Raw genomic sequence first — 18595 nt, forward strand, 5'->3', positions numbered from 1 at the left:
TGGGTTGCAGAGAAAAAAGAAATATGCTGGCAAAAAAATCCAATTGACTGATTAAACAGCTCTTCATTTTCTGGCTTTATTTTTATGCTAACATGAAGGTGCTTCTCCCAGGGCAAGGCTCACCCATTGCACTCTGGGTGTGCTGCCCCTGCGATTTCCCCAAATGTGGGAAACTTGACTGCATAATTTGTGTTTCCCCTGGTCGGCTCTCGTATAATTCAGATCTCTTTGTCTCAGGTCTCTCTCCAGCCTAGTTTGCTGTCTGTTTCCACTTCTCTTTTCTTCAGCCGCTCCCTTCTATACCCTTGTGCACTATCCTGACTTCTCCTCCAGTCTGCTTACTTTGTGCCTTCCAATGCACAATGCAAACTACAGGAAGTGCTGCAGGGCCCACACCCTTTTACTTGCCTTACAGAGCAGCTCTGGAGCTGTTACAGTGCCCAGCTGCTGCAAGAAATCAGCTTGAATGCTTCAGGGGATGGGGCATGGCCAACATGAGCCCCACACCAAAGGAGGGTGGAGGTGTTTAATGCGAACTAGGGGTCATCCAAGCACCGCAAAAGGCCGCCATGCCCTGCACGCCCATTTTCTCTTTTCATATGCAGATGAGGGTTGAAGCCAACTTTGACCCACTGCTTGGATGACATCACCGTATGCAAATCCGTCTTCTGCAGAACTTCCCCCAGGAATGCTTGCACTAGTTGTTGCATTTGGTTTGTTGTTTGGGGGTGCTTCAGTATTAGGCAGCCTTCTGCCCTCCCATGTTCATCTGAAAATATGTGTTCTCCCTGCAGTTGTTGTCCCCAGATGAGAGTTCCCTTGTGCTGCCTCAGTTGAATCTCCTTTACTTGACAGAGATGTGCATGAGCAGCGGCCCTCCCCAGCCCTATTCCAAATCATACTTATTTTGCATAGGAGATACCATGGTCATGAAGATTGTTCTCCCAGGGTGAGGTTCATTCATTGCATTTTGGGTATGCTGACCCCTGTGATTTCCCCAAATGTGGGAAACTTGACTGCATTATTTGTGGTAGTGGGGGACTGTGTTTGTGCTTTCCTCTGGTCAGCTCTGGTAAAAGTCAGATTTCTTTGTCTCAGATTTTCCTCTAGCCTTGTTCTTCTTTCGAGAGTTCCCTTGTGCTGCCTCAGTTGGATCTCCTTCACTTTACAGGGGGGTACCCGAGCAGCGACCCTCCCCAGCTCTAGCCCAACTTCTACTTACCTGCCAGGTGAGATACTATGATCATGAAGGTGCTTCTCCCAGGGCAAGGCTCACCCATTGCACTCTGGGTGTGCTGCCCCTGCGATTTCCCCAAATGTGGGAAACTTGACTGCATAATTTGTGTTTCCCTTGGTCGGCTCTCGTATAATTCAGATCTCTTTGTCTCAGGTCTCTCTCCAGCCTAGTTTGCTGTCTGTTTCCACTTCTCTTTTCTTCAGCCGCTCCCTTCTATACCCTTGTGCACTATCCTGACTTCTCCTCCCGTCTGCTTACTTTGTGCCTTCCAATGCACAATGCAAACTACAGGTAGTGCTTCAGGGCCCACACCCTTTTACTTGCCTTACAGAGCAGCTCTGGAGCTGTTACAGTGCCCAGCTGCTGCAAGAAATCAGCTTGAATGCTTCAGGGGATGGGGCATGGCCAACATGAGCCCCACACCAAAGGAGGGTGGGGGTGTTTAATGCGAACTAGGGGTCATCCAAGCACTGCAAAAGGCCGCCATGCCCTGCATGCCCCTTTTCTCTTTTCATATGCAGATGAGGGTTCCAGTCAACTTTGGCCCACTGCTTGGATAACATCACCATATGCAAATCCGTCTGCTGCAGACCTTCCCCCAGGAGTGCTTGTACTAGTTGTTGCATATGGTTTGATATTTGATGGTGCTTCAGTATTAGGCAGCCTTCCGCCCTCCCATGTTCATCTGAAAAGATGTGGTCTCCCTGCAGTTGTTGTCCCCAGATGAGAGTTCCCTTGTGCTGCCTCAGTTGAATCTCCTTTGCTTGACAGAGATGTGCCTGAGCAGCGGCCCTCACCAGCCCTATCCCAAATCATACTTATTTTGCATAGGAGATACCATGGTCATGAAGATTGTTCTCCCAGGGTGAGGTTCATTCATTGCATTCTGGGTATGCTGACCCCTGTGATTTTCCCAAATGTGGGAAACTCGACTGCATTATTTGTGGTAGTGGGGGACTGTGTTTGTGCTTTCCTCTGGTCAGCTCTGGTAAAAGTCAGATTTCTTTGTCTCAGATCTTCCTCTAGCCTTGTTCTTCTTTCGAGAGTTCCCTGGTGCTGCCTCAGTTGGATCTCCTTCACTTCACAGGGGGGAACCCGAGCAGCGACCCTCCCCAGCTCTAGCCCAACTCCTACTTACCTGCCAGGTGAGATACTATGATCATGAAGGTGCTTCTCCCAGGGCAAGGCTCACCCATTGCACTCTGGGTGTGCTGCCCCTGCGATTTCCCCAAATGTGGGAAACTTGACTGCATAATTTGTGTTTCCCCTGGTCGGCTCTCGTATAATTCAGATCTCTTTGTCTCAGGTCTCTCTCCAGCCTAGTTTGCTGTCTGTTTCCACTTCTCTTTTCTTCAGCCGCTCCCTTCTATACCCTTGTGCACTATCCTGACTTCTCCTCCCGTCTGCTTACTTTGTGCCTTCCAATGCACAATGCGAACTACAGGTAGTGCTGCAGGGCCCACACCCTTTTACTTGCCTTACAGAGCAGCTCTGGAGCTGTTACAGTGCCCAGCTGCTGCAAGAAATCAGCTTGAATGCTTCAGGGGCTGGGGCATAGCCAACATGAGCCCCACACCAAAGGAGGGTGGAGGTGTTTAATGCAAACTAGGGGTCAGCCAAGCGCCGCAAAATGCCACCATGCCCTGCACGCCCCTTTTCTCTTTTCATATGCAGACGAGGGTTGAAGCCAACTTTGACCCACTGCTTGGATGACATCACCATATGCAAATCCATCTGCGGCAGGCCTTCCCCCAGGAATGCTTGCACTAGTTGTTGCATTTGGTTTGTTGTTTGGGGGTGCTTCAGTATTAGGCAGCCTTCTGCCCTCCCATGTTCATCTGAAAATATATGTTCTCCCTGCAGTTGTTGTCCCAAGATGAGAGTTCCCTTGTGCTGCCTCAGTTGAATCTCCTTTACTTGACAGAGATGTGCATGAGCAGCGGCCCTCCCCAGCCCTATTCCAAATCATACTTATTTTGCATAGGAGATACCATGGTCATGAAGATTTTTCTCCCAGGGTGAGGTTCATTCATTGCATTTTGGGTATGCTGACCCCTGTGATTTCCCCAAATGTCGGAAACTTGACTGCATTATTTGTGGTAGTGGGAGACTGTGTTTGTGCTTTCCTCTGGTCAGCTCTGGTAAAAGTCAGATTTCTTTGTCTCAGATTTTCCTTTAGCCTTGTTCTTCTTTCGAGAGTTCCCTTGTGCTGCCTCAGTTGGATCTCCTTCACTTTACAGGGGGGTACCCGAGCAGCGACCCTCCCCAGCTCTAGCCCAACTCCTACTTACCTGCCAGGTGAGATACTATGATCATGAAGGTGCTTCTCCCAGGGCAAGGCTCACCCATTGTACTCTGGGTGTGATGCTCCTGCGATTTCCCCAAATGTGGGAATCTTGACTGCATAATTTGTGTTTCCCCTGGTCGGCTCATGTATAATTCAGATCTCTTTGTCTCAGGTCTCTCTCCAGCCTAGTTTGCTGTCTGTTTCCACTTCTCTTTTCTTCAGCCGCTCCCTTCTATACCCTTGTGCACTATCCTGACTTCTCCTCCCATCTGCTTACTTTGTGCCTTCCAATGCACAATGCAAACTACAGGTAGTGCTGCAGGGCCCACACCCTTTTACTTGCCTTACAGAGCAGCTCTGGAGCTGTTACAGTGCCCAGCTGCTGCAAGAAATCAGCTTGAATGCTTCAGGGGCTGGGGCATAGCCAACATGAGCCCCACACCGAAGGAGGGTGGAGGTGTTTAATGCGAACTAGGGGTCATCCAAGCACCGCAAAAGGCCGCCATGCCCTGCACGCCCCTTTTCTCTTTTCATATGCAGATGAGGGTTGAAGCCAACTTTGACCCACTGCTTGGATGACATCACCGTATGCAAATCCATCTTCTGCAGAACTTCCCCCAGGAATGCTTGCACTAGTTGTTGCATTTGGTTTGTTGTTTGGGGGTGCTTCAGTATTAGGCAGCCTTCTGCCCTCCCATGTTCATCTGAAAATATGTGTTCTCCCTGCAGTTGTTGTCCCCAGATGAGAGTTCCCTTGTGCTGCCTCAGTTGAATCTCCTTTACTTGACAGAGATGTGCATGAGCAGCGGCCCTTCCCAGCCCTATTCCAAATCATACTTATTTTGCATAGGAGATACCATGGTCATGAAGATTGTTCTCCCAGGGTGAGGTTCATTCATTGCATTTTGGGTATGCTGACCTCTGTGATTTCCCCAAATGTGGGAAACTTGACTGCATTATTTGTGGTAGTGGGGGACTGTGTTTGTGCTTTCCTCTGGTCAGCTCTGGTAAAAGTCAGATTTCTTTGTCTCAGATCTTCCTCTAGCCTTGTTCTTCTTTCGAGAGTTCCCTTGTGCTGCCTCAGTTGGATCTCCTTCACTTTACAGGGGGGTACCCGAGCAGCGACCCTCCCCAGCTCTAGCCCAACTCCTACTTACCTGCCAGGTGAGATACTATGATCATGAAGGTGCTTCTCCCAGGGCAAGGCTCACCCATTGCACTCTGGGTGTGCTGCTCCTGCGATTTCCCCAAATGTGGGAAACTTGACTGCATAATTTGTGTTTCCCCTGGTCGGCTCTCGTATAATTCAGATCTCTTTGTCTCAGGTCTCTCTCCAGCCTAGTTTGCTGTCTGTTTCCACTTCTCTTTTCTTCAGCCGCTCCCTTCTATACCCTTGTGCACTATCCTGACTTCTCCTCCCGTCTGCTTACTTTGTGCCTTCCAATGCACAATGCGAACTACAGGTAGTGCTGCAGGGCCCACACCCTTTTACTTGCCTTACAGAGCAGCTCTGGAGCTGTTACAGTGCCCAGCTGCTGCAAGAAATCAGCTTGAATGCTTCAGGGGCTGGGGCATAGCCAACATGAGCCCCACACCAAAGGAGGGTGGAGGTGTTTAATGCAAACTAGGGGTCAGCCAAGCGCCGCAAAAGGCCACCATGCCCTGCACGCCCCTTTTCTCTTTTCATATGCAGACGAGGGTTGAAGCCAACTTTGACCCACTGCTTGGATGACATCACCATATGCAAATCCATCTGCGGCAGGCCTTCCCCCAGGAATGCTTGCACTAGTTGTTGCATTTGGTTTGTTGTTTGGGGGTGCTTCAGTATTAGGCAGCCTTCTGCCCTCCCATGTTCATCTGAAAATATATGTTCTCCCTGCAGTTGTTGTCCCAAGATGAGAGTTCCCTTGTGCTGCCTCAGTTGAATCTCCTTTACTTGACAGAGATGTGCATGAGCAGCGGCCCTCCCCAGCCCTATTCCAAATCATACTTATTTTGCATAGGAGATACCATGGTCATGAAGATTTTTCTCCCAGGGTGAGGTTCATTCATTGCATTTTGGGTATGCTGACCCCTGTGATTTCCCCAAATGTCGGAAACTTGACTGCATTATTTGTGGTAGTGGGAGACTGTGTTTGTGCTTTCCTCTGGTCAGCTCTGGTAAAAGTCAGATTTCTTTGTCTCAGATTTTCCTTTAGCCTTGTTCTTCTTTCGAGAGTTCCCTTGTGCTGCCTCAGTTGGATCTCCTTCACTTTACAGGGGGGTACCCGAGCAGCGACCCTCCCCAGCTCTAGCCCAACTCCTACTTACCTGCCAGGTGAGATACTATGATCATGAAGGTGCTTCTCCCAGGGCAAGGCTCACCCATTGTACTCTGGGTGTGATGCTCCTGCGATTTCCCCAAATGTGGGAATCTTGACTGCATAATTTGTGTTTCCCCTGGTCGGCTCATGTATAATTCAGATCTCTTTGTCTCAGGTCTCTCTCCAGCCTAGTTTGCTGTCTGTTTCCACTTCTCTTTTCTTCAGCCGCTCCCTTCTATACCCTTGTGCACTATCCTGACTTCTCCTCCCATCTGCTTACTTTGTGCCTTCCAATGCACAATGCAAACTACAGGTAGTGCTGCAGGGCCCACACCCTTTTACTTGCCTTACAGAGCAGCTCTGGAGCTGTTACAGTGCCCAGCTGCTGCAAGAAATCAGCTTGAATGCTTCAGGGGCTGGGGCATAGCCAACATGAGCCCCACACCGAAGGAGGGTGGAGGTGTTTAATGCGAACTAGGGGTCATCCAAGCACCGCAAAAGGCCGCCATGCCCTGCACGCCCCTTTTCTCTTTTCATATGCAGATGAGGGTTGAAGCCAACTTTGACCCACTGCTTGGATGACATCACCGTATGCAAATCCATCTTCTGCAGAACTTCCCCCAGGAATGCTTGCACTAGTTGTTGCATTTGGTTTGTTGTTTGGGGGTGCTTCAGTATTAGGCAGCCTTCTGCCCTCCCATGTTCATCTGAAAATATGTGTTCTCCCTGCAGTTGTTGTCCCCAGATGAGAGTTCCCTTGTGCTGCCTCAGTTGAATCTCCTTTACTTGACAGAGATGTGCATGAGCAGCGGCCCTTCCCAGCCCTATTCCAAATCATACTTATTTTGCATAGGAGATACCATGGTCATGAAGATTGTTCTCCCAGGGTGAGGTTCATTCATTGCATTTTGGGTATGCTGACCTCTGTGATTTCCCCAAATGTGGGAAACTTGACTGCATTATTTGTGGTAGTGGGGGACTGTGTTTGTGCTTTCCTCTGGTCAGCTCTGGTAAAAGTCAGATTTCTTTGTCTCAGATCTTCCTCTAGCCTTGTTCTTCTTTCGAGAGTTCCCTTGTGCTGCCTCAGTTGGATCTCCTTCACTTTACAGGGGGGTACCCGAGCAGCGACCCTCCCCAGCTCTAGCCCAACTCCTACTTACCTGCCAGGTGAGATACTATGATCATGAAGGTGCTTCTCCCAGGGCAAGGCTCACCCATTGCACTCTGGGTGTGCTGCTCCTGCGATTTCCCCAAATGTGGGAAACTTGACTGCATAATTTGTGTTTCCCCTGGTCGGCTCTCGTATAATTCAGATCTCTTTGTCTCAGGTCTCTCTCCAGCCTAGTTTGCTGTCTGTTTCCACTTCTCTTTTCTTGAGCCGCTCCCTTCTATGCCCTTGCGCACTATCCTGACTTCTCCTCCTGTCTGCTTACTTTGTGCCTTCCAACGCACAATGCGAACTACAGGTAGTGCTGCAGGGCCCACACCCTTTTACTTGCCTTACAGAGCAGCTCTGGAGCTGTTACAGTGCCCAGCTGCTGCAAGAATTCAGCTTGAATGCTTCAGGGGCTGGGGCATAGCCAACATGAGCCCCACACCAAAGGAGGGTGGAGGTGTTTAATGCAAACTAGGGGTCAGCCAAGCGCCGCAAAAGGCCACCATGCCCTGCACGCCCCTTTTCTCTTTTCATATGCAGACGAGGGTTGAAGCCAACTTTGACCAACTGCTTGGATGACATCACCATATGCAAATCCATCTGCGGCAGGCCTTCCCCCAGGAATGCTTGCACTAGTTGTTGCATTTGGTTTGTTGTTTGGGGGTGCTTCAGTATTAGGCAGCCTTCTGCCCTCCCATGTTCATCTGAAAATATATGTTCTCCCTGCAGTTGTTGTCCCAAGATGAGAGTTCCCTTGTGCTGCCTCAGTTGAATCTCCTTTACTTGACAGAGATGTGCATGAGCAGCGGCCCTCCCCAGCCCTCTTCCAAATCATACTTATTTTGCATAGGAGATACCATGGTCATGAAGATTTTTCTCCCAGGGTGAGGTTCATTCATTGCATTTTGGGTATGCTGACCCCTGTGATTTCCCCAAATGTGGGAAACTCGACTGCATTATTTGTGGTAGTGGGAGGCTGTGTTTGTGATTTCTTCTGGTCAGCTCTGGTAAAAGTCAGATTTCTTTGTTTCAGATTTTCCTTTAGCCTTGTTCTTCTTTCGAGAGTTCCCTTGTGCTGCCTCAGTTGGATCTCCTTCACTTAACAGGGGGGTGCCCGAGCAGCGACCCTCCCTAGCTCTAGCCCAACTCCTACTTACCTGCCAGGTGAGATACTATGATCATGAAGGTGCTTCTCCCAGGGCAAGGCTCACCCATTGCACTCTGGGTGTGCTGCCCCTGCGATTTCCCCAAATGTGGGAAACTTGACTGCATAATTTGTGTTTCCCCTGGTCGGCTCTCGTATAATTCAGATCTCTTTGTCTCAGATCTCTCTCCAGCCTAGTTTGCTGTCTGTTTCCACTTCTCTTTTCTTCAGCCGCTCCCTTCTATACCCTTGTGCACTATCCTGACTTATCCTCCCGTCTGCTTACTTTGTGCCTTCCAATGCACAATGCAAACTACAGGTAGTGCTGCAGGGCCCACACCCTTTTACTTGCCTTACAGAGCGTCTCTGGAGCTGTTACAGTGCCCAGCTGCTGCAAGAAATCTGCTTGAATGCTTCAGGGGATGGGACATGGCCAACATGAGCCCCACACCAAAGGAGGGTGGAGCAGAAGGCTGCCTAATACTGAAGCACCCCCAAACAACAAACCAAATGCAACAACTAGTGCAAGCATTCCTGGGGGAAGGCCTGCCGCAGATGGATTTGCATATGGTGATGTCATCCAAGCAGTGGGTCAAAGGTGGCTTCAACCCTCGTCTGCATATAAAAACAGAAAAGGGGCGTGCAGGGCATGGTGGCCTTTTGCGGCGCTTGACTGACCCCTAGTTTGCATTAAACACCTCCACCCTCCTTCGGTGTGGGGCTCATGTTGGCTATGCCCCAGCCCCTGAAGCATTCAAGCTGATTTCTTGCAGCAGCTGGCCACTGTAACAGCTCCAGAGCTGCTCTGTAAGGCAAGTAAAAGGGTGTGGGCCCTGCAGCACTACCTGTAGTTTGCATTGTGCATTGGAAGGCACAAAGTAAGCAGACGGGAGAAGTCAGGATAGTGCACAAGGGTATAGAAGGGAGCGGCTGAAGAAAAGAGAAGTGGAAACAGACAGCAAACTAGGCTGGAGAGAGACCTGAGACAAAGAGATCTGAATTATACGAGAGCCGACCAGGGGAAACACAAATTATGCAGTCAAGTTTCCCACATTTGGGGAAATCGCAGGAGCAGCACACCCAGAGTACAATGGGTGAGCCTTGCCCTGGGAGAAGCACCTTCATGATCATAGTATCTCACCTGGCAGGTAAGTAGGAGTTGGGCTAGAGCTGGGGAGGGTCGCTGCTCGGGTACCCCCCTGTAAAGTGAAGGAGATCCAACTGAGGCAGCACAAGGGAACTCTCGAAAGAAGAACAAGGCTAAAGGAAAATCTGAGACAAAGAAATCTGACTTTTACCAGAGCTGACCAGAAGAAATCACAAACACAGCCTCCCACTACCACAAATAATGCAGTCAAGTTTCCCACATTTGGGGAAATCACAGGGGTCAGCATACCCAAAATGCAATGAATAAACCTCACCCTGGGAGAAAAATCTTCATGACCATGGTATCTCCTATGCAAAATAAGTATGATTTGGAATAGGGCTGGGGAGGGCCGCTGCTCATGCACATCTCTGTCAAGTAAAGGAGATTTAACTGAGGCAACACAAGGGAACTCTCATCTGGGGACAACAACTGCAGGGAGAACATATATTTTCAGATGAACATGGGAGGGCAGAAGGCTGCCTAATACTGAAGCACCCCCAAACAACAAACCAAATGCAACAACTAGTGCAAGCATTCCTGGGGGAAGGCCTGCCGCAGATGGATTTGCATATGGTGATGTCATCCAAGCAGTGGGTCAAAGTTGGCTTCAACCCTCGTCTGCATATGAAAAGAGAAAAGGGGCGTGCAGGGCATGGCGGCCTTTTGCGGTGCTTGGATGACCCCTAGTTCGCATTAAACACCTCCACCCTCTTTTGGTGTGGGGCTCATGTTGGCCATGCCCCATCCCCTGAAGCATTCAAGCAGATTTCTTGCAGCAGCTGGGCACTGTAACAGCTCCAGAGCTGCTCTGTAAGGCAAGTAAAAGGGTGTGGGCCCTGCAGCACTACCTGTAGTTTGCATTGTGCATTGGAAGGCACAAAGTAAGCAGACGGGAGGAGAAGTCAGGATAGTGCACAAGGTTATAGAAGGGAGCGGCTGAAGAAAAGAGAAGTGGAAACAGACAGCAAACTAGGCTGGAGAGAGACCTGAGACAAAGAGATCTGAATTATACGAGAGCCGACCAGGGGAAACACAAATTATGCAGTCAAGTTTCCCACATTTGGGGAAATCGCAGGGGCAGCACACCCAGAGTGCAATGGGTGAGCCTTGCCCTGGGAGAAGCACCATCATGATCATAGTATCTCACCTGGCAGGTAAGTAGGAGTTGGGCTAGAGCTGGGGAGGGTCTCTGCTCGGGCACCCCCCTGTCAAGTGAAGGAGATCCAACTGAGGCAGCACAAGGGAACTCTCAAAAGAAGAACAGGGCTAGAGGAAGATCTGAAACAAAGAAATCTGACTTTTACCAGAGCTGACCAGAGGAAAACACAAACACAGTCCCCCACTACCACAAATAAAGCAGTCGAGTTTCCCACATTTGGGGAAATCACAGGGGTCAGCATACCCAGAATGCAATGAATGAACCTCACCCTGGGAGAATAATCTTCATGACCATGGTATGTCCTATGCAAAATAAGTATGATTTGGGATAGAGCTGGGGTGGGCCGCTGCTCAGGCACATCTCTGTCAAGTTAAGGAGATTCAACTGAGGCAGCACAAGGGAACTCTCATCTGGGGACAACAACTGCAGGGAGACCACATCTTTTCAGATGAACATGGGAGGGCAGAAGGCTGCCTAATACTGAAGCACCCCCAAACAACAAACCAAATGCAACAACTAGTGCAAGCATTCCTGGGGGAAGTTCTGCAGAAGACGGATTTGCATACGGTGATGTCATCCAAGCAGTGGGTCAAAGTTGGCTTCAACCCTCATCTGCATATGAAAAGAGAAAAGGGGCGTGCAGGGCATGGCGGCTTTTTGCGGTGCTTGGATGACCCCTAGTTCGCATTAAACACCTCCACCTTCCTTTGGTGTGGGGCTCATGTTGGCCATGCCCCATCCCCTGAAGCATTCAAGCTGATTTCTTGCAGCAGCTGGGCACTGTAACAGCTCCAGAGCTGCTCTGTAAGGCAAGTAAAAGGGTGTGGGCCCTGCAGCACTACCTGTAGTTTGCATTGTGCATTGGAAGGCACAAAGTAAGCAGACGGGAGGAGAAGTCAGGATAGTGCACAAGGGTATAGAAGGGAGCGGCTGAAGAAAAGAGAAGTGGAAACAGACAGCAAACTAGGCTGGAGAGAGACCTGAGACAAAGAGATCTGAATTATACGAGAGCCGACCAGGGGAAACACAAATTATGCAGTCAAGTTTCCCACATTTGGGGAAATCGCAGGAGCAGCACACCCAGAGTACAATGGGTGAGCCTTGCCCTGGGAGAAGCACCTTCATGATCATAGTATCTCACCTGGCAGGTAAGTAGGAGTTGGGCTAGAGCTGGGGAGGGTCGCTGCTCGGGTACCCCCCTGTAAAGTGAAGGAGATCCAACTGAGGCAGCACAAGGGAACTCTCGAAAGAAGAACAAGGCTAAAGGAAAATCTGAGACAAAGAAATCTGACTTTTACCAGAGCTGACCAGAGGAAAGCACAAACACAGCCTCCCACTACCACAAATAATGCAGTCAAGTTTCCCACATTTGGGGAAATCACAGGGGTCAGCATACCCAAAATGCAATGAATGAACCTCACCCTGGGAGAAAAATCTTCATGACCATGGTATCTCCTATGCAAAATAAGTATGATTTGGAATAGGGCTGGGGAGGGCCGCTGCTCATGCACATCTCTGTCAAGTAAAGGAGATTCAACTGAGGCAGCACAAGGGAACTCTCATCTTGGGACAACAACTGCAGGGAGAACACATATTTTCAGATGAACATGGGAGGGCAGAAGGCTGCCTAATACTGAAGCACCTCCAAACAACAAACCAAATGCAACAACTAGTGCAAGCATTCCTGGGGGAAGGCCTGCCGCAGATGGATTTGCATATGGTGATGTCATCCAAGCAGTGGGTCAAAGTTGGCTTCAACCCTCGTCTGCATATGAAAACAGAAAAGGGGCGTGCAGGGCATGGTGGCCTTTTGCGGCGCTTGTCTGACCCCTAGTTTGCATTAAACACCTCCACCCTCCTTCGGTGTGGGGCTCATGTTGGCTATGCCCCAGCCCCTGAAGCATTCAAGCTGATTTCTTGCAGCAGCTGGGCACTGTAACAGCTCCAGAGCTGCTCTGTAAGGCAAGTAAAAGGGTGTGGGCCCTGCAGCACTACCTGTAGTTTGCATTGTGCATTGGAAGGCACAAAGTAAGCAGACGGGAGGAGAAGTCAGGATAGTGCACAAGGGTATAGAAGGGAGCGGCTGAAGAAAAGAGAAGTGGAAACAGACAGCAAACTAGGCTGGAGAGAGACCTGAGACAAAGAGATCTGAATTATACGAGAGCCGACCAGGGGAAACACAAATTATGCAGTCAAGTTTCCCACATTTGGGGAAATCGCAGGAGCAGCACACCCAGAGTACAATGGGTGAGCCTTGCCCTGGGAGAAGCACCTTCATGATCATAGTATCTCACCTGGCAGGTAAGTAGGAGTTGGGCTAGAGCTGGGGAGGGTCGCTGCTCGGGTACCCCCCTGTAAAGTGAAGGAGATCCAACTGAGGCAGCACAAGGGAACTCTCGAAAGAAGAACAAGGCTAAAGGAAAATCTGAGACAAAGAAATCTGACTTTTACCAGAGCTGACCAGAGGAAAGCACAAACACAGTCTCCCACTACCACAAATAATGCAGTCAAGTTTCCCACATTTGGGGAAATCACAGGGGTCAGCATACCCAAAATGCAATGAATGAACCTCACCCTGGGAGAAAAATCTTCATGACCATGGTATCTCCTATGCAAAATAAGTATGATTTGGAATAGGGCTGGGGAGGGCCGCTGCTCATGCACATCTCTGTCAAGTAAAGGAGATTCAACTGAGGCAGCACAAGGGAACTCTCATCTTGGGACAACAACTGCAGGGAGAACACATATTTTCAGATGAACATGGGAGGGCAAAAGGCTGCCTAATACTGAAGCACCCCCAAACAACAAACCAAATGCAACAACTAGTGCAAGCATTCCTGGGGGAAGTTCTGCAGAAGACGGATTTGCATACGGTGATGTCATCCAAGCAGTGGGTCAAAGTTGGCTTCAACCCTCATCTGCATATGAAAAGAGAAAAGGGGCGTGCAGGGCATGGCGGCCTTTTGCGGTGCTTGGATGACCCCTAGTTCGCATTAAACACCTCCACCCTCCTTTGGTGTGGGGCTCATGTTGGCCATGCCCCATCCCCTGAAGCATTCAAGCTGATTTCTTGCAGCAGCTGGGCACTGTAACAGCTCCAGAGCTGCTCTGTAAGGCAAGTAAAAGGGTGTGGGCCCTGCAGCACTACATGTAGTGTGCATTGTGCATTGGAAGGCACAAAGTAAGCAGACGGGAGGAGAAGTCAGGATAGTGCACAAGGGTATAGAAGGGAGCGGCTGAAGAAAAGAGAAGTGGAAACAGACAGCAAACTAGGCTGGAGAGAGACCTGAGACAAAGAGATCTGAATTATACGAGAGCCGACCAGGGGAAACACAAATTATGCAGTCAAGTTTCCCACATTTGGGGAAATCGCAGGGGCAGCACACTCAGAGTGCAATGGGTGAGCCTTGCCCTGGGAGAAGCACCTTCATGATCATAGTATCTCACCTGGCAGGTAAGTAGGAGTTGGGCTAGAGCTGGGGAAAGTCGCTGTTCGGGCACCCCCCTGTCAAGTGAAAGAGATCCAACTGAGGCAGCACAAGGGAACTCTCGAAAGAAGAACAAGGCTAGAGGAAGATCTGAGACAAAGAAATCTGACTTTTTCCAGAGCTGACCAGAGGAAAGCACAAACACAGTCCCCCACTACCACAAATAATGCAGTCGAGTTTCCCACATTTGGGGAAATCACAGGGGTCAGCATACCCAAAATGCAATGAATGAACCTCACCCTGGGAGAACAATCTTCATGACCATGGTATCTCCTATGCAAAATAAGTATGATTTGGGATAGGGCTGGGGAGGGCCGCTGCTCATGCACATCTCTGTCAAGTAAAGGAGATTCAACTGAGGCAGCACAAGGAAACTCTCATCTGGGGACAACAACTGCAGGGAGAACACATATTTTCAGATGAACATGGGAGGGCAGAAGGCTGCCTAATACTGAAGCACCCCCAAACAACAAACCAAATGCAACAACTAGTACAAGCATTCCTGGGGGAAGTTCTGCAGAAGACGGAATTGCATACGGTGATGTCATCCAAGCAGTGGGCCAAAGTTGGCTGGAACCCTCATCTGCATATGAAAAGAGAAAAGGGGTATGCAGGGCATGGCGGCCTTTTGCGGCGCTTGGATGACCCTTAGTTCGCATTAAACACCTCCACCCTCCTTCGGTGTGGGGCTCATGTTGGCCATGCCCCATCCCCTGAAGCATTCAAGCTGATTTCTTGCAGCAGCTTGGCACTGTAACAGCTCCAGAGCTGTTCAGTAAGGCAAGTAAAAGGGTGTGGGCCCTGCAGCACTACCTGTAGTTTGCATTGCGCATTGGAAGGCACAAAGTAAGCAGACAGGAGGAGAAGTCAGGATAGTGCACAAGGGTATAAAAGGGAGCGGCTCAAGAAAAGAGAAGTTGAAACAGACAGCAAACTAGGCTGGAGAGAGACCTGAGACAAAGAGATCTGAATTATACGAGACCTGACCAGGGGAAACACAAATTATGCAGTCAAGTTTCCCACATTTGGGGAAATCGCAGGGGCAGCACACCCAGAGTGCAATGGGTGAGCCTTGCCCTGGGAGAAGCACCTTCATGATCATAGTATCTCACCTGGCAGGTAAGTAGGAGTTGGGCTAGAGCTGGGGAGGGTCGCTGCTCGGGCACCCCCCTGTCAAGTGAAGGAGATCCAACTGAGGCAGCACAAGGAAACTCTCGAAAGAAGAACAAGGCTAGAGGAAGATCTGAAACAAAGAAATTTGACTTTTACCAGAGCTGACCAGAGGAAAACACAAACACAGTCCCCCACTACCAACAAATAAAGCAGTCGCGTTTCCCACATTTGGGGAAATCACAGGGGTCAGCATACCCAGAATGCAATGAATGAACCTCACCCTGGGAGAGTAATCTTCATGACCATGGTATCTCCTATGCAAAATAAGTATGATTTGGGATAGGGCTGGGGAGGGCCGCTGCTCATGCACATCTCTGTCAAGTAAAGGAGATTCAACTGAGGCAGCACAAGGGAACTCTCATCTGGGGACAACAACTGCAGGGAGAACACATATTTTCAGATGAACATGGGAGGGCAGAAGGCTGCCTAATACTGAAGCACCCCCAAACAACAAACCAAATGCAACAACTAGTGCAAGCATTCCTGGGGGAAGTTCTGCAGAAGACGGATTTGCATACGGTGATGTCATCCAAGCAGTGGGTCAAAGTTGGCTTCAACCCTCATCTGCATATGAAAAGAGAAAAGGGGCGTGCAGGGCATGGCGGCCTTTTGCGGTGCTTGGATGACCCCTAGTTCGCATTAAACACCCCCACCCTCCTTTGGTGTGGGGCTCATGTTTGCCATGCCCCATCCCCTGAAGCATTCAAGCTGATTTATTGCAGCAGCTGGGCACTGTAACAGCTCCAGAGCTGCTCTGAACGGCAAGTAAAAGGGTGTGGGCCCTGCAGCACTACCTGTAGTTTGCATTGTGCATTGGAAGGCACAAAGTAAGCAGACGGGAGAAGTCAGGATAGTGCGCAAGGGCATAGAAGGGAGCGGCTCAAGAAAAGAAAAGTTGAAACAGACAGCAAACTAGGCTGGAGAGAGACCTGAGACAAAGAGATCTGAATTATACGAGAGCCGACCAGGGGAAACACAAATTATGCAGTCAAGTTTCCCACATTTGGGGAAATCGCAGGAGCAGCACACCCAGAGTGCAATGGGTGAGCCTTGCCCTGGGAGAAGCACCTTCCTGATTATAGTATCTCACCTGGCAGGTAAGTAGGAGTTGGGCTAGAGCTTGGGAGGGTCGCTGCTCGGGCACCCCCCTGTCAAGTGAAGGAGATCCAACTGAGGCAGCACAAGGAAACTCTCGAAAGAAGAACAAGGCTAGAGGAAGATCTGAGACAAAGAAATCTGACTTTTACCAGAGCTGACCAGAGGAAAGCACAAACACAGTCCCCCACTACCACAAATAATGCAGTCGAGTTTCCCCAAATTTGGGAAAATCACAGGGGTCAGCATACCCAGAATGCAATGAATGAACCTCACCCTGGGAGAACAATCTTCATGACCATGGTATCTCCTATGCAAAATAAGTATGATTTAGGATAGGGCTGAGGAGGGCCGCTGCTCAGGCACATCTCTGTCAAGTAAAGGAGATTCAACTGAGGCAGCACAAGGGAACTCTCATCTGGGGACAACAACTGCAGGGAGAACACATATTTTCAGATGAACATGGGAGGGCAGAAGGCTGCCTAATACTGAAGCACCCCCAAACAACAAACCAAATGCAACAACTAGTGCAAGCATTCCTGGGGGAAGGCCTGCAGCAGATGGATTTGCATACGGTGATGTCATCCAAGCAGTGGGTCAAAGTTGGCTTCAACCCTCGTCTGCATATGAAAAGAGAAAAGGGGCGTGCAGGGCATGGCGGCCTTTTGCGGCGCTTGGATGACCCCTAGTTCGCATTAAACACCTCCACCCTCCTTCGGTGTGGGGCTCATGTTGGCTATGCCCCAGCCCCTGAAGCATTCAAGCTGATTTCTTGCAGCAGCTGTGCACTGTAACAGCTCCAGAGCTGCTCTGTACGGCAAGTAAAAGGGTGTGGGCCCTGCAGCACTACCTGTAGTTTGCATTGTGCATTGGAAGGCACAAAGTAAGCAGACAGGAGGAGAAGTCAGGATAGTGCACAAGGGTATAAAAGGGAGGGGCTCATGAAAAAAGAAGTGGAAACAGACAGCAAACTAGGCTGGAGAGAGACCTGAGACAAAGAGATCTGAATTATACGAGAGCCGACCAGGGGAAACACAAATTATGCAGTCAAGCTTCCCACATTTGGGGAAATCAGAGTGCAATGGGTGAGCCTTGCCCTGGGAGAAGCACCTTTATGATCATAGTATCTCACCTGGCAGGTAAGTAGGAGTTGGGCTAGAGCTGGGGAGGGTCGCTGCTCGGGCACCCCCCTGTCAAGTGAAAGAGATCCAACTGAGGCAGCACAAGGGAACTCTCGAAAGAAGAACAAGGCTAGAGGAAGATCTGAGACAAATAAATCTGACTTTTACCAGAGCTGACCAGAGGAAAGCACAAACACAGTCCCCCACTACCACAAATAATGCAGTCGAGTTTCCCACATTTGGGGAAATCACAGGGGTCAGCATACCCAGAATACAATGAATGAACCTCACCCTGGGAGAACAATCTTCATGACCATGGTATCTCCTATGCAAAATAAGTATGATTTGGGATAGGGCTGGGGAGGGCCGCTGCTCAGGCACATCTCTGTCAAGTAAAGGAGATTCAACTGAGGCAGCACAAGGGAACTCTCATCTGGGGACAACAACTGCAGGGAGAACACATATTTTCAGATGAACATGGGAGGGCAGAAGGCTGCCTAATACTGAAGCACCCCCAAACAACAAACCAAATGCAACAACTAGTGCAAGCATTCCTGGGGGAAGGCCTGCAGCAGATGAATTTTAAAGCCTCCTGTTAGTGCTTCATCTACACGTTATAGCCCTGAATTTTCCAATGCCTATCTCTTTGCAAAAGAGAGATATCGGCAAGGAATAGCTGTATTGTACCTTTGCATTTTTCTCCCAAACGAAAGACACTAGAATGAAAATTTTAAAGCCTCCTGTTAGTGCTTCATCTACACGTTATAGCCCTGAATTTTCCAATGCCTATCTCTGTGCAAAAGAGAGATATCGGCAAGGAAATGCTGTATTGTACCTTTGCATTTTTCTCCCAAACGAAAGACACTAGAATGAAAATTTTAAAGCCTCCTGTTAGTGCTTCATCTACACGTTATAGCCCTGCATTTTCCAATGCCTATCTCTTTGCAAAAGAGAGATATCGGCAAGGAAAAGCTGCATTGTACCTTTGCATTTTTCTCCCAAACGAAAGACACTAGAATGAAAATTGTAAAGCCTCCTGTTAGTGCTTCATCTACACGTTATAGCCCTGCATTTTCCAATGCCTAGCTCTTTGCAAAAGAGAGATATTGGCAAGGAAAAGCTGTATTGTACCTTTGCATTTTTCTCCCAAACGAAGGACACTAGGTTGAAAATTTTAAAGCCTCCTATTAGTGCTTCATCTACACGTTATAGCCCTGAATTTTCCAATGCCTATCTCTTTGCAAAAGAGAGATATCGGCAAGGAAAAGCTGCATTGTACTTTTGC

The 18595-nt window shown here is 49.4% G+C and overlaps 27 non-coding genes and 2 pseudogenes across 27 annotated transcripts; 14 read left to right on the forward strand and 15 right to left on the reverse strand.

Annotated features, from left to right (window-relative positions):
- The first annotated feature begins 898 nt into the window (after positions 1–898).
- On the forward strand, positions 899–1062 carry LOC135027930 (U1 spliceosomal RNA). Its single transcript, XR_010224310.1, has one exon. It is a non-coding gene; the product is annotated as a U1 spliceosomal RNA (small nuclear RNA).
- Positions 1063–1214: 152 nt separating this feature from the next.
- LOC135027786 (U1 spliceosomal RNA) lies at positions 1215–1377 on the forward strand. Its single transcript, XR_010224186.1, has one exon. It is a non-coding gene; the product is annotated as a U1 spliceosomal RNA (small nuclear RNA).
- Positions 1378–2051: 674 nt separating this feature from the next.
- LOC135027835 (U1 spliceosomal RNA) lies at positions 2052–2215 on the forward strand. Its single transcript, XR_010224230.1, has one exon. It is a non-coding gene; the product is annotated as a U1 spliceosomal RNA (small nuclear RNA).
- Positions 2216–2367: 152 nt separating this feature from the next.
- On the forward strand, positions 2368–2530 carry LOC135027765 (U1 spliceosomal RNA). Its single transcript, XR_010224165.1, has one exon. It is a non-coding gene; the product is annotated as a U1 spliceosomal RNA (small nuclear RNA).
- A 674-nt stretch (positions 2531–3204) lies between these two features.
- Positions 3205–3368, forward strand: LOC135027743 (U1 spliceosomal RNA). The gene has a single exon (XR_010224145.1). It is a non-coding gene; the product is annotated as a U1 spliceosomal RNA (small nuclear RNA).
- A 152-nt stretch (positions 3369–3520) lies between these two features.
- Positions 3521–3672, forward strand: LOC135027862 (U1 spliceosomal RNA; annotated as a pseudogene).
- Positions 3673–4357: 685 nt separating this feature from the next.
- LOC135027683 (U1 spliceosomal RNA) lies at positions 4358–4521 on the forward strand. The gene has a single exon (XR_010224085.1). It is a non-coding gene; the product is annotated as a U1 spliceosomal RNA (small nuclear RNA).
- Positions 4522–4673: 152 nt separating this feature from the next.
- On the forward strand, positions 4674–4836 carry LOC135027777 (U1 spliceosomal RNA). The gene has a single exon (XR_010224177.1). It is a non-coding gene; the product is annotated as a U1 spliceosomal RNA (small nuclear RNA).
- A 674-nt stretch (positions 4837–5510) lies between these two features.
- LOC135027745 (U1 spliceosomal RNA) lies at positions 5511–5674 on the forward strand. Its single transcript, XR_010224147.1, has one exon. It is a non-coding gene; the product is annotated as a U1 spliceosomal RNA (small nuclear RNA).
- Positions 5675–5826: 152 nt separating this feature from the next.
- Positions 5827–5978, forward strand: LOC135027863 (U1 spliceosomal RNA; annotated as a pseudogene).
- A 685-nt stretch (positions 5979–6663) lies between these two features.
- On the forward strand, positions 6664–6827 carry LOC135027684 (U1 spliceosomal RNA). The gene has a single exon (XR_010224086.1). It is a non-coding gene; the product is annotated as a U1 spliceosomal RNA (small nuclear RNA).
- Positions 6828–6979: 152 nt separating this feature from the next.
- On the forward strand, positions 6980–7142 carry LOC135027779 (U1 spliceosomal RNA). Its single transcript, XR_010224179.1, has one exon. It is a non-coding gene; the product is annotated as a U1 spliceosomal RNA (small nuclear RNA).
- Positions 7143–7816: 674 nt separating this feature from the next.
- Positions 7817–7980, forward strand: LOC135027724 (U1 spliceosomal RNA). Its single transcript, XR_010224128.1, has one exon. It is a non-coding gene; the product is annotated as a U1 spliceosomal RNA (small nuclear RNA).
- A 152-nt stretch (positions 7981–8132) lies between these two features.
- Positions 8133–8295, forward strand: LOC135027766 (U1 spliceosomal RNA). Its single transcript, XR_010224166.1, has one exon. It is a non-coding gene; the product is annotated as a U1 spliceosomal RNA (small nuclear RNA).
- Positions 8296–9120: 825 nt separating this feature from the next.
- Positions 9121–9283, reverse strand: LOC135027807 (U1 spliceosomal RNA). Its single transcript, XR_010224204.1, has one exon. It is a non-coding gene; the product is annotated as a U1 spliceosomal RNA (small nuclear RNA).
- A 152-nt stretch (positions 9284–9435) lies between these two features.
- On the reverse strand, positions 9436–9599 carry LOC135027721 (U1 spliceosomal RNA). The gene has a single exon (XR_010224125.1). It is a non-coding gene; the product is annotated as a U1 spliceosomal RNA (small nuclear RNA).
- Positions 9600–10273: 674 nt separating this feature from the next.
- Positions 10274–10436, reverse strand: LOC135027797 (U1 spliceosomal RNA). The gene has a single exon (XR_010224197.1). It is a non-coding gene; the product is annotated as a U1 spliceosomal RNA (small nuclear RNA).
- A 152-nt stretch (positions 10437–10588) lies between these two features.
- LOC135027729 (U1 spliceosomal RNA) lies at positions 10589–10752 on the reverse strand. Its single transcript, XR_010224133.1, has one exon. It is a non-coding gene; the product is annotated as a U1 spliceosomal RNA (small nuclear RNA).
- A 674-nt stretch (positions 10753–11426) lies between these two features.
- Positions 11427–11589, reverse strand: LOC135027808 (U1 spliceosomal RNA). The gene has a single exon (XR_010224205.1). It is a non-coding gene; the product is annotated as a U1 spliceosomal RNA (small nuclear RNA).
- A 152-nt stretch (positions 11590–11741) lies between these two features.
- Positions 11742–11905, reverse strand: LOC135027725 (U1 spliceosomal RNA). The gene has a single exon (XR_010224129.1). It is a non-coding gene; the product is annotated as a U1 spliceosomal RNA (small nuclear RNA).
- Positions 11906–12579: 674 nt separating this feature from the next.
- LOC135027809 (U1 spliceosomal RNA) lies at positions 12580–12742 on the reverse strand. The gene has a single exon (XR_010224206.1). It is a non-coding gene; the product is annotated as a U1 spliceosomal RNA (small nuclear RNA).
- A 152-nt stretch (positions 12743–12894) lies between these two features.
- Positions 12895–13058, reverse strand: LOC135027718 (U1 spliceosomal RNA). The gene has a single exon (XR_010224122.1). It is a non-coding gene; the product is annotated as a U1 spliceosomal RNA (small nuclear RNA).
- Positions 13059–13732: 674 nt separating this feature from the next.
- Positions 13733–13895, reverse strand: LOC135027824 (U1 spliceosomal RNA). Its single transcript, XR_010224220.1, has one exon. It is a non-coding gene; the product is annotated as a U1 spliceosomal RNA (small nuclear RNA).
- A 152-nt stretch (positions 13896–14047) lies between these two features.
- Positions 14048–14211, reverse strand: LOC135027698 (U1 spliceosomal RNA). The gene has a single exon (XR_010224102.1). It is a non-coding gene; the product is annotated as a U1 spliceosomal RNA (small nuclear RNA).
- Positions 14212–14885: 674 nt separating this feature from the next.
- On the reverse strand, positions 14886–15048 carry LOC135027773 (U1 spliceosomal RNA). The gene has a single exon (XR_010224173.1). It is a non-coding gene; the product is annotated as a U1 spliceosomal RNA (small nuclear RNA).
- Positions 15049–15200: 152 nt separating this feature from the next.
- On the reverse strand, positions 15201–15365 carry LOC135027784 (U1 spliceosomal RNA). The gene has a single exon (XR_010224184.1). It is a non-coding gene; the product is annotated as a U1 spliceosomal RNA (small nuclear RNA).
- A 671-nt stretch (positions 15366–16036) lies between these two features.
- Positions 16037–16199, reverse strand: LOC135027818 (U1 spliceosomal RNA). Its single transcript, XR_010224215.1, has one exon. It is a non-coding gene; the product is annotated as a U1 spliceosomal RNA (small nuclear RNA).
- A 152-nt stretch (positions 16200–16351) lies between these two features.
- On the reverse strand, positions 16352–16516 carry LOC135027891 (U1 spliceosomal RNA). The gene has a single exon (XR_010224272.1). It is a non-coding gene; the product is annotated as a U1 spliceosomal RNA (small nuclear RNA).
- Positions 16517–17488: 972 nt separating this feature from the next.
- Positions 17489–17652, reverse strand: LOC135027928 (U1 spliceosomal RNA). Its single transcript, XR_010224308.1, has one exon. It is a non-coding gene; the product is annotated as a U1 spliceosomal RNA (small nuclear RNA).
- Between the last annotated feature and the right edge of the window lie 943 nt (positions 17653–18595).

Source organism: Pseudophryne corroboree, unplaced genomic scaffold (genome assembly GCF_028390025.1).
Source record: "Pseudophryne corroboree isolate aPseCor3 unplaced genomic scaffold, aPseCor3.hap2 scaffold_471, whole genome shotgun sequence".
NCBI classification, from domain to species: Eukaryota; Metazoa; Chordata; class Amphibia; order Anura; family Myobatrachidae; genus Pseudophryne; species Pseudophryne corroboree.